The 10,692-nt window shown below is 46.6% G+C and overlaps 1 long non-coding RNA gene across 1 annotated transcript; it reads left to right on the top strand.

Moving 5' to 3' along the window:
* Positions 1-5,692: 5,692 nt before the first annotated feature.
* LOC138734089 (uncharacterized) lies at positions 5,693-7,387 on the top strand. Its single transcript, XR_011339523.1, has 3 exons — positions 5,693-5,726; positions 6,590-6,719; positions 7,305-7,387. It is a non-coding gene; the product is annotated as an uncharacterized lncRNA (long non-coding RNA).
* Positions 7,388-10,692: the final 3,305 nt, after the last annotated feature.

The following is a 10,692-nucleotide window of genomic DNA, read 5'->3' as shown; positions in this document are numbered from 1 at the left end:
ATGAACAACTGCTGCTTCACGCAACTCACCGTTGCTCTCTTCACCCAAGCCAGCTCCTCTGCCACTCTACTGCTTTGCCCACGGCCCTGTACCTTCAAACCAAAACCAAAACCCATTATCTAGTCGCAGAGCCCCCGGCCACATCTTCCCACCGACACCGCAGCAGACCCACCTCGCTATGGCACTCGACCCGCACCCATCTCCATCCGTGCCTCTCGGCGCACAGGTCCGGCCTCTACATCTGAAAAACACAACAGCAAAGACATCACCCTGACACTCAGCAACGCCCTAAGAAATCCAAGCCTCTTGCTTGCTTTTACTGAGGCCGCCTCTACTGGGCATTACAGCCAAGCCAAGCTAGTCCACAACCAAACCCAAACATGAATTGCCTCTCCCTTGACGTACAAACCCCTTCGCCACCGCTCCCACTGCCTTCTCCCACGCAGTTTTGGTCATCCCCTCCGTGGCTCCAGAGAGTAGCAGAAACTACCCTCCTCACCCGCCACACCAAGGGCTGCTACTTCTGCAAAGTAATGGACGCCCCGAGACTGCAACGTCTAGTCTCGTCAAAACCTTAAGCACGCAATCAGGCCACTCTACCTCGGCTGGCTCTTAGCAATTCCTCTACGCATCGGGCAGAGCAGCTCCAACCAGACACAAATACACACAGAACACCAGCACACAAGACCAACATCGGGAACCAGGGACAAAAGAAGACTCACAGCGACAAAGAGGACTCCGGGAACACACATGCCAATGGGCAAGGCAATGGACAGGGCTCCGAGGGAGAACCTACGGCAGCCCTGGAAAAGCCATGAACCGTGCAGGGTTCCAAAGAGATGCGGCCGCAACGGGCTAGTTCAACGGGCAAGAAGCCTCTTTTAAAGGCCTAAAGATGCAGAGGATGCACGTAACGAGTCCCAGAATGGGGATCCAAGAAAATGGATGACTAACTATCCCAAATGGCAAAGTGGGCTGCGAGTCTGCAGCAAAAGACAACTGAGTGGATTCTTCCAAACACAAGACTGATCCAGATTTTAGGAGCATGATGCAAGAAAAGCAGTGTCCGTTCAACACTGCCTTGATGAGTACAAGCATTCAAGACCTTAGAGATTCTGCTCAAGGCACATCCTACATGCCTTTAAAGCAAGAAAACATCAAGACCCACAGAAAGTTTAAGACACGGCACATGGACTACAGAAACTAGACAACAGACAGAGGCTGTAACTGCCCTGCCCGTGCAGGGTTTGGGCTGAGAAGTAGGCCCCTCTGCCTTCACCTGCCCAAAGAAGACTCTCCCTGTACTGCCCTCTCCCCTGTGCTACTTCTAAAACCCCTCCCTGCCATTCCCAGCTCTGCTACCTCTGCCGCAGCCCACCGCAGCCCACCCCAGCCCTGGTCCCTCAACTTAACTTTCAGACCACCAGGAAACATCCTCAGGAGGAAAAAAGAATGCTCCAACAGCATCAGCTCCCTGGGATGATCCTACAGTTGCCAGGTTCCGCTTTGCCATCTGCCAGAAAACCAAAGGAAAAACTAAAACAGTGCCAACAGTCAGCACTGCGCTGATGACTGTCAGCATCTCACAGGACCGCTTCCTCTGCCTAACTGCCATGTTGTTCCACTGACTTGCTGTGCGGCGGTCCTCGTGTCAGATGCTACAGCTGTTATCACCCAGGGTAACTAAATTAAGACTGTAACTATCACACTTGTGAGAAGTCTGTCCCATGCTCCTTCTCCCTACTATCCAGCTCATCTGAAGTGCTCTTCCTGTTGCTACCCTGGCCCACAGAGCACCTACCAAATCAAAGGTTAAATACATAACTGAGATGCCAAATACCACTTCCCTCTTCGAGACATACTTAACTTCCTCCTCACCATCAGCCCCACAGTGGTGAGAATAAGCCAGACTACCTCACCGGCACCCCAAAATTCCGTGCTGTCCGCTTACCTCTCCTCTCCACCGCACCTATTGTAGGAACATGGCAGTGCTGATACCCAGGACAAAAGAAAGATGAGCCATGGAGATCCCAGCTCTAGGAAGTTACCAGAATTTAGTCGCAGGAGTGAACAAAAAGAACTTGAAAAATTATAACCTCTACTCGTTTTCAAAAAGAACAAACACAGAAGACCTAAAAACACAGGACACTCACCACACAGCAAAGGAGACTGGAATTACAGAGGTGGTCAGCCAATGAAAAACTCACAGCAGTGGGATTTGACGAATTTTAGACCTAAATTGGAAACTCAATGAACATAAAAAACCCACAACAGATAACAGGGACAAGGTAACAACTGCTATGAGCACTAATAGAGCAAACCTCACCAGTAAGTTCAGGAAAAACCCAAAACTCTACTAAATAAGGGAGGTTTGTGTGCCCACAGACCAGGTGAAGATGAGTTGCTCAGCTGCTAACCGTTACAAGTCAAAACAATGACCAGCCTCTTCCCTGAGAAATGCAGGAGACAGGGACAGAACCCTGCACTGTAGAGAGGCAGCGAGTCCACACCTTTAAGTAGCGAGGTCTCTGATGTTCGGATGGATGGAGACAGGACAGATGCAAAGAAGTCAGTCGAGGAATGCAATAAGTAGAAGGTACGAGGGAGCAGAGATCTCAGAGTCCTAGATATTACATTTCCTAGGGCAACTAATACTTCTCAAGATAAAACTCCTCTGATGTGCAAACCAGACAATTGCTGTACAAGGGTCCAGATGATCCATACCTTATGTCTCATCCTCATCATAACCTCCTATTGACTACAGAGAGACTACAATGACAGAAACCTGAATGGCACTTACATCTGACTGCCCAACCGACCCAAGTAAGACTGATGAACCCATCTCCCTTACCTCAGTTCCAAATCGTTAAAGCCCTTTTCCACCCCTGAAGAGTCAGAGAAGGAACCCTGCTCCTTCCTAACAGAACCTGCCCTATATTTTAACCCCCTGACCTTTCTGGGTTGATGTTCTTTGGGAGCTATGCTTCTGAGCTTTTCCCAGGGTTCCCCTGGTCCCTCCTGTCTTCCACCAGCCTACAGAATCAAGTTATCCCCCTAGGCTAATATACTGAAACCTAAATTACTATCCCCCATGAGGTGCCTGATACAAACTGCAGAAACTCTAGGATGAATACATCATCCCCCGCAGAATGAGGAGCAGCCACAAGTTACCCCATAACCAGGAATCCTAGACAAAGGCAAAGCACCCAGGAAAAAAAAAACAACAAACAAACAAACAAACAAACCCCCCCCAAAAAAACCTGCTAAAACATCATGCCCCCTCAAACAGCCAATCAAAAAGTACTGACCTAAAACCAAACATGCACCTACACACAAAAGAAAAAAAAGCAGTCACAGCAGCATGAGCTGTAAAAAAAAAAAAAAAGCTTACTATTCCAGCATACCCTCATCAAAAGCTGCAATGAGCTGAAACAGCAGCAAAGCTCTGATCTCAAGGAGAGCCAGAGGCTGAATGACCTCCCTAGCCAAGGCCTGTGGCTTATATACCCCCTTGGCCTTCACACACATCACCTGTGAATGGGGTGGGGCAAACCCCCTCAAAGGTATAAATAGGGCCTGGGGAGCAGCTGTGTTTTATTGACTCTACCTTACATTTTCAGCAAGAATGATGCTGTTACTATGCCTGAAAGCCTCCTTGCAAGGAATAAGGGTATGCGCACGTTTACTGCAACACTGCTTCTTGTGACAGCGATGGGATTAGGTAGCGAACATTTTAGAGCTGGACTTTTTGGTTCGTTTCCTTTACCGTGCTGCAATACAATTTTTGTTCTCTGGTATTCCTGCACCCCTACTCTTTTATTTTCCTGTGCTGCTTTCTCTCTCTTCCCCCCGACCCACCCCCACCCCCCAATCTTTAGTGTCTGTCTTGTGTCTGTAGTTCTTTTTTTCTTTTTCCGTCTTTGTCCTAATCTGCATTTTTTTCTTTTTTCCCACAATGTTATAGGCCCAGTCCCTGGAGTTCGTTTGTTCTTTCTCTGCACCTGCAAGTACCTTGCCTTCCTTTCTCTTTTCCCATTCCTCTCTTTCTTTCTCTCTCCCTTTGTATTGCTCACTGTTGCTGTTCCAGCTTTTCCATTCACTTTGTATCTTGGTGTTCCCCTTTACCGCTCCTCTTGCTGTTTCAGAATCTTTGTGCTAGTCCCTGCCCTTTTTTATAATCCTCTCTCTGTCTGTAGGGCTCCTAGTTCCTCTCAAACAAGTCAGCTCTTCTTTATGTACACACGTGGCTTTATAAGAGCCCCAGGTGGAAATGTTCCTCTTAGCTTCTGCTCAGAGAAGTGCTGCTGAAAAGATCCGTGTGTTGTTATCTTCAGGATGACTGAAGTGGCAGAGCTTTAGGGTATTTTGTTTCCCTCTCCTCCTCCCCACCCAAGTGCTCTGTAACTCAGAGGCACGGGACCCTACCTGACTTGATTTTGGTACATGCCTGGGATTCACAGACCCCTGCAACTGACTAATGATGTTGCAGCAGTGATCGTATTGAGTTAGCTCTGTGAGAAGAAGGGCCACAACTCAGTTGATAAAAGCACAGGCTGTCTCTGTCCTTGATGTAAATACAGGACTTTCACAGCCTTTCCTCTTATGTCTGGGGTCTGCTAATACGGTTAGCTTCTCTGTGACAGCTTTATTGTTCTTCTCAGCCTGATGACTACACAAAAGATGTGGCTGTATGCAATGGTAAGGCTGGTAGGAAAAAGGCCAGGGGAGGATCAATGACAGAGTTGAAAATGCCCTTTAGAGTTTGCTGCTTCGTTGGCTGCTGACAAATAGCAAGGGCTCTGTGATTTTGCTACCGTATGAGACAGATCAAAGGTGTTTAGCCAGTACTCAATTCTATCTAAATGGCGTGTTAGTGTCTTATTATTGTACGTGCAATTAAGTTACATAATTTAAATGGAGCTTCGCCATGCTACTTATGTAAAAACCTTCATTAAACCACCAACATGTTTTATCTAAGTCACCCAGTGACAGAAGAGAGCTTGGCTCTCTCGCTCCACCGTGCGTGCGGGGCACCCGGGCAGCGGTACCGCGTTTCCGTCAGCCGATGGCAAAAGAGAGCCAGGTTAATCCGTTCAGGCTGCGATACCGCGTTTATGTCGCTCCGTAGCGGCAGAGAGCTCGGTTGGACGACTCGGCCTGCGGTAGCACGAGTCGGTGACCCGGCGGCAGCAGAGAGTCGGGTTTGATAACTCGTGGTGCAGAACCACGTTTTTGTTTTGGAAGCAGAGAGCAGGCCTGCGCGGCTCGGGCTGCAGTACCGCTTTTCGGTGTCCCGGTGGCAGCAGAGAGCCACCCTAATCGATTCGGGCTGCGGCAGCGCAACTCGCTCCCCCGCCGGCAGCAGAGCGTCGGCTTCGACGACTCGGGCTACGGCACGACCTTTCTTTTACCCGGCGGCAGCAAAGAGCCGGGTTTGACGACTAGGGCTGCAGTAGCGCCTTTCGGTCACCCGATGGCAGAGAGCCGGGTTAATAGATTTAGGCTGCAGCACCGCATTTTGGTCACTCGGTGGCAGCACAGAACAGTATTTGACGATTAGGGCTACGGAACCGCTTTTCGGTCACCCGGTGGCAGCAAAGAGGCGGGTTAATGAGAAGAAGAGGCCGTCGGCCCTCCCGGACGGGAGGGCTTTCCTCTTTCGCCCATCGTCCCTTCTTTGTCCTTCCGGTTCCCGGCATCCTGGGCTGTTACGCGTCTGAATAATGGTGAGAAGATAATCTCTTTCAAATTAGTGGCAAAAGCTTTTACTTGTGCCCCTGAAAGTAAAGCACAAACTAAGTGAGGACTTGCAAGACTGTAAGCGGCATCGCTGAGTTTTATAAATGACCAGGAAGAATCCAATTTATTTAAGTATTTATTCTGTTATATGTACATCAGTAACAATCGTTACATTAGTAAATAATCAATCATGTTATTAGTACATGATTAATAGTAGTTAAAGCAAACTCTATCTCACCAAATACGAATGCTATATGCTAAGGGGTTATCAATCTTGTTCCTGTGAAAGTTTGCAGCAGAAAAGCAGCCCAGACACCCTCTTAGTGTTGAAGCACACTATTTCTAGCAACGTTTACAGAAAGGCATAGCAAGAGGAATAACTCGCTCAGACTGTACAGCTCAAAATGCTTCTACAGACAGTGCTGTGGTGAACACACGTGCTCTGGGCTTGTTTGAGGGGTAAAGGGGGCTTGTGTTGGGGTCTCTGGGCCAATGCTGGGGACTGCTGTGCTTACTTTAGGGTGTCTTTACTCAACTGGGGGGGCTCTAGTCCCATCTGGGGGATCCAGAGGCTTCTTTTTTAAGTCTGTGCCCATTTGAGGGACTCGGTTTGTTGGGTCTCTGAAGCGTTTTGGGGTTGTCTGCGTGCATTTTGGGGTACCTGGGGTTTGGGTCTCCGCGCTTTGGTTCAACATTTCTGTGCCCATTTTTGTCATCTCTGGGCTTGTTTTGTGGATGTCTGCGCTCGCTCTTTCTTTGTCTCTCTGCTCGTTGTTGTGCCCTCTGTGTGTGCGCCACCCCGGGATATCTATTAATCATAGAATCTTACTGTTATTTTTCTCTTGACTAGCATTTCTATGCTTTAGGAAGAGCAGCTCCAACCAGACGCAAACATCCACAGACGGGCCTGGCTGAGTAAAGGACTCTGGCTGGAAATCGGAAAAAGGAGGAAAATATACAAGTTCTGGCACAAGGGGCGGGTAAGTAATGAGAAGTACAAAGGTGAAGTGGGATCGTGTAGAGAAAAGAATCAGAAGGGCTAAAGACCAATTAGAACTCAGATTGGCTCATTGCCTGAACGATAACAAAGAAATCCTTCTAAAATATATTGATAATGAAGGAAGGACTGAGGAGATACTCCATCCTTCGCTGAATGCAGAGGGAAATATAGTGACAAAGGATGAGAATAAGGTGGAAAGGCCACCTTTGCCTCAGTCTTTAATAGTAAAACAAGATGTTCCCTGGATACTCCGCCTCACGAGGCTGCAGGCAGAACGGAACGTGACTCCCTTGAACCGAGAGGAAGTGGCCGTCAGGTCCAGATGAGAGAGGGCTTTCCTCTTTTACCCATTTCCCCCCATCCTGGGCTGTGACCCATTCAGATGAAGATGAGAAGAAAAACGTCCTTCAATTTAGTGTCAGAAGTTGTCACTTGTGCCCCTGAATGGAAAAGGCACGGATATTTAGGAATTGCAAGACTCAAAATGGCATTGTGGGACTAAGTTTTATAAATAATTGAAACAAAGTAACTGACACTTAATAGTTTTATTTAACTGTTAACGCAGGTATAGTTTATACAGCACTAGAGAAGACCCAGGAATGGTCCTCAGAGGGCTTCTGCTGATCAGTCATTTCAGAGAACTTTACATACGCGGAACTGTTTTCATATCCGTATTTTTCCCCGAAATGACAAGTACGTTTCACTCCTGGAACGTCATCTCATGTCGGGTGGGGGGGGTTGGGGGGGTGTGTAAGGGGGGATGAGTCATTAAGGTATGGCCGTATCTAAGCAGTCAATCTCAACGACTCTGAGTGACAAGAAAATAAGAGTAGTCACTGTTATCTTAGTTGTTAATCTTGTTGTTTAACACGCTGCAGTTGATGTTCCATCCCACCATTTACAAATCACTGTTTCGTAACCAGAGAGAATCCAATTGAAGTATTTATTCTGTTATTTGTACGTGATTAACAATCATTACGTTACTAAATAATCAATCATGTTATTAGTACGTGATTAGATGTTATTTAAACAGTAGGATCTCACCAAATATAAATGCTATACGCTAAGGTATTCTTAATCATGTTCATGTGAATGTTTGCCACAGAAAAGCAGCCCAGACACCCTCTTAGTGTTGAAGCACATGATTGCTAGCAATGTTTACAGAAAGGTGTAGCAAGAGGAATAATTCATTCAGACTGTACCGCTCAAAATGCTTCTACAGACAGACAGTGCTGCGGTGAACACACGTGCTCTGGGCTTGTTTGAGGGGTAAACAGGGCTTGTGTTTGGGTCTCTGGGCCGATTTTGAGGACCGCTGTACTTATTTTAGGGTGGGTTTGCTCATTTGGAGGGGGGCTCTTGTCCCTTTGGGGGGCCTGAGGCTTCTTTTTGGGGTCTCAGTGCCCTTTTGAGGGACTCTGTGCCCCTTTGAGGGACTTGTTTTTCTTGGGATCCCTGAGCCCATTTTGGGGTTCTCTGTGTGCATTTTGGGGGGCCTTAGGTTTGGATCTCCAACTTGGTTTCAGCATTTCTGTGCCCAATGTTGTTGTGTCTGGCCTTGTTTTGTAGGTGTCTGTGCTCTTCCTGTGTGTCGCTGCTCCTATTTTTGTGCTCTCTGTGTGCGCCACCCCAGGTGCTCTATTAATCATAAGATCTTACTGTTATTCTGCACTTGACTAGCATTTTTGTGCTTCAGGAAAAGCAGCTCTAGCCGGACGCAAACATCCACAGATAGGCCTTGCTGGATAAGACTATGGAAAGCAGGAAAAGGAGGAAAATATACAAGCTCTGGCAGAAGGGACAGGTAACTCATGAGGACTACAAAGACAAAATGGGATAGTGTATAAAAAAGAAGCGGAAGAGCTAAAGACGGATAAAATTCAGATTAGCCTGTGCTCTAAAAGATAAAAAAAAATCTTTCAAAAAATATATTAATAAAGAACGAAGGACTGAGGAGAATCTCCATCCTTCCCTGGATGCGGGGAGAAGAATAAGGATGAGGATACGGTGAAAAGGCCACACTTCCCTCAGTCTTTTTTATAGTAAAACGAGATGTTGCCTGGATACTCCACCTCACGAGGCTGCAGGCAGGAAGAAGAGAACAAGGCTCCCTTGAACTGAGAAGAAAGGACTAGATACCCGCTAGGCAAACTTGGTATTCATAAGTCTATGGACCCAGAGGGGATTCACCCAAGGGTATTGAGAGTGAGAGTGGGTGGAGGTGCTTACCAAATCTCTTTGCGTGGTCTACCAGCAGTCATGGCTGACTGGTGAAGTTCCATTGGACTGGAGGCTGGCAAATATTGCACCCATTTTTAAGAAGGACAGGAGAGAGGAACTAGGAAACTACAGACCTGTCAGTCTGATCTCAGTGCCAGGGAAGGGTGTGGAGATGTTTTACAGGGAAGAAGGACTCGATGCTGTAGGCCTTGTTGATATTGAGCAACTCTGACAAGACCTTGAAACAGAGAGCTGGGAAGAGACAGCCTCCTGATAAACAAGAGGCAGCCGAGAGAAAAATAAGAGCTAGTTAGGTGGGAAGAAGTACCAACTGAGAGAAAAACAAAAGAAGAAAAATATCAACATAGTTAATTTTAGTGTAGCTTGCCTTTTTAGCATGCGCAGTTGTTTAGCCAATACTAGGTTAGTAATAGCTTTATGGACAGCTACTTTTAGCCAATAATATACTGTGGACAGCCTCATGGACGGCCTGTTATGTAACCCAAAAGGGTATATAAAGAAACAGCTAACTCAATAAAATGTCTTGGATCCATCACGTTGAAGACTGTGCCTTAATCCCCTCGTCATATGGTGACCCTGACATGATGCAACTGGCAGCCTGATTCTTGAAGGCAACCGGAGATACTGAAGATAGCTGGAGATGCTGAAGACGACAGGAGATACTGCAGTACGCTGGGTTGATAAAGCACACCCCATCGACGTGTGTCCAGGGGGAAACACTTGGCTGATCCATCATCTACTGGCTGGGCCAATTAGGCACACAGCTTGAAAATGAGAAGAAATAGAAGAAGTTCCAGAACTGCCTGTTCTCTTCAGGAGCAGCCAAGATGGTAATGGGGATGAATATATGAGCAGAAGAAAAGTCTGTGTTGAACATGTTTAAGCAGGTTTTAAAGAAACAGGGGGTGAGTATACAAGGAAAAACCTTCAAACTTTTATTGACCTGGTTAAAGAGTAAATGAATGCCCCCAGAGGGCTCTTGAGTGTTTAATTTAGAAAAACATGGAAGGACGCAGGAGGACAGTGATATTCCATATTCGGAGTCAAGTGCAGGGGCATCAGCACCTGCCGATAATCCCTAGGATTTGTGACCAGCAGTCCTGGAGAGATCTTTGATTTATTTTTGTCCGTGGAGGTGTGGTGACCTTAAACAGCGATGAAGTTTTCCTGGGATTTGTTTGTGGGAGGCCGGAGACTCAAAATCATAGAATCATAGAATAACCAGGTTGAAAGAGACCCACTGGATCAACGAGTCCAACCATTCCTATCAAACATGAATTGCCACTCCCTTGACTTTCCTTTCTAAGTCCGAATAGTTGCACTAAAACTTCATACAAGCGGTCGATCTGTCAAAGCTAACAAATAAAGGGGCATCCTACCCCTATTGAGAGCATATGGAAATTATCTTTCTTGAGATACAAAAGCCATTGAAATCTTCATTGAATTTAAGTTCTCAAAGTGAAGAAACAGCAATTTATTTTACTCCATGAAAAGAAGGATTTAAAGGTAAGAAAATAAGTGTATATATTAGCTGAACTGACAAGGCAGAAAGACAAGGTAAACTTTGCTAAAGCCATATTTGAACAAATATGGATGAGCAGTTTTTGAAAACCTGTCCACACGCAGAGTAGAAAAGTTTTAGTAGCTAACAGAGGAAGATGGCGAGCACAAGTATAATCTTTTGGAAAAAAAACTACCAGTGTTCTCTTAAA

The sequence above is a fragment of the Phaenicophaeus curvirostris genome, unplaced genomic scaffold, assembly GCF_032191515.1.
Source record: "Phaenicophaeus curvirostris isolate KB17595 unplaced genomic scaffold, BPBGC_Pcur_1.0 scaffold_59, whole genome shotgun sequence".
Lineage (NCBI taxonomy): Eukaryota > Metazoa > Chordata > Aves > Cuculiformes > Cuculidae > Phaenicophaeus > Phaenicophaeus curvirostris.
The sequence above is the reverse complement of the archived record's forward strand: the minus strand, read 5'-3'. Positions and strand labels throughout refer to the sequence as shown.